Source organism: Octodon degus, unplaced genomic scaffold, assembly GCF_000260255.1.
Source record: "Octodon degus isolate 3935 unplaced genomic scaffold, OctDeg1.0 scaffold00024, whole genome shotgun sequence".
Taxonomy (NCBI): Eukaryota; Metazoa; Chordata; class Mammalia; order Rodentia; family Octodontidae; genus Octodon; species Octodon degus.
In genome coordinates, this window is record NW_004524600.1 from 13,608,427 (window position 1) to 13,610,014 (window position 1,588).

Genomic DNA, 1,588 nt, shown 5'->3' on the forward strand with positions numbered 1-1,588 from the left:
CTGCTGTGCTCAGCTCCTTCCTGCTGCTGCCCTTAGGGGTGAACCTGTTATGCCCCTCTGGCAAGATGATCTGCTTCTGGACTAGCTGTGTAGTTCTGTCCCCTACACTCTCTGCAGGGATTGCAGCTGCAGGGTTTCACCTCAGGCCTCTATGCCAGGCCTGAGCTGAGTCTGCAGGGGAGAAGGTGGAGTGGGGGAGAGGCAGCTCTCCCACACACTCACTGGGCCTGAGCTAGGAGTGGATCTGGGGGTTCTTGGAATGCAGCAGAAATTCCTACTCAGTGGATTGGGTGGGGGGTTGCTACGGATTGTTGGGGGCGTCCCAACGGGGTGGAAGAGGATCTCACCCACGCAGCACTTGGGCTGGAACCGGTAGATCCTGCAGGTGCAGGTTAGCTGGAAGCTCTCCCACAGAGTCACCAGGCCTGGGCTAGGACTGGATCTGGGTGTTCCCAGAATGTGGCAGAAATTCCTACTCAGTTTGTGGTGGGGGGGAGGTGCTGCAGAGTGTTGGAGGTCATCCCAAGGGTGTGCAAGAGGGTCTCACCCACTCTGCACCTGGGCTGGGACCAGCAGATCTCACCGGCGCAGGATAGCCGGAAGCTCTCCCACACACCTACCGGGCCTCAGCTAGGACCAGATGTCAACAAATCTTAATAGGGTTTCTGAATGGTGAAAACATATTATATAAGATTTGTTTATTTATACCAGGGATTGTACTCAAGATCCTACCCTTGATAGATAGGTTCTTAAGCCATTGATCTATCTCTCTGACTCTTACATGAGATTTAATTAGTACAGGATTTTAGGAAATGGACTAAAGACATTTAAAGTTAGGTATTTCAAGGTAGACTATTGGTTGGAATTAGAGAGTTTATTGTTTGATAGCTTTGGATTATTGTGCTAGGGAAAGCAGTGTCTTAAATTACCTGTGAAGAGCAAGCTGTCATTCTTTTTTTTTCCCCCCTGGAACCAGGGATTGAACTCAGGCCCTTGCGCTTGCTGGGAAGCACTTATTCCCCTGAGCCATCTCCCCTGCCCAAGCTATCAGTGTTAATAAACAATCATTTTAGTTAACTCACAAGCTTATTTTCAAGAAACAAACACTTTTGGGAGTTAATAGTTAATTTAAATTTGCATTCCTGTCAGATTATTTCGTACAGAGACAGAAATTGATGTTGGTTTCAGTTTTCATTTCTGTATATCCCCACAAGGAACTTGTTTCAAGTTTCCAGATAACGGACTGCTAGATGAGCCTAGTAACAGCATGAAAGTACAACTACTGTTATGAGGACATAGACCTCAAAACCACCCTAGTTTTGAGGCAAAAACCAGGTCTTACCCAAGCAATTGGCAATTAAATTAGAATTTTTAGTGTTTATTTGTTGGCAGACATACTTATGGTGGGTTTTTTTCCAACGTGGTCATGATTTCTATGCACATTTGTGTTTTATAAATGTGTTACGTACATGACCTCATGGCCAGTCTTCTTGAATTCACTCTGTAGGTTTTTGTGACCAAGTGCACAGTTTGTGGTCATTACAATGGGCCAAGTCAGAGAGACAAATACAATTTATTTGTTATTATT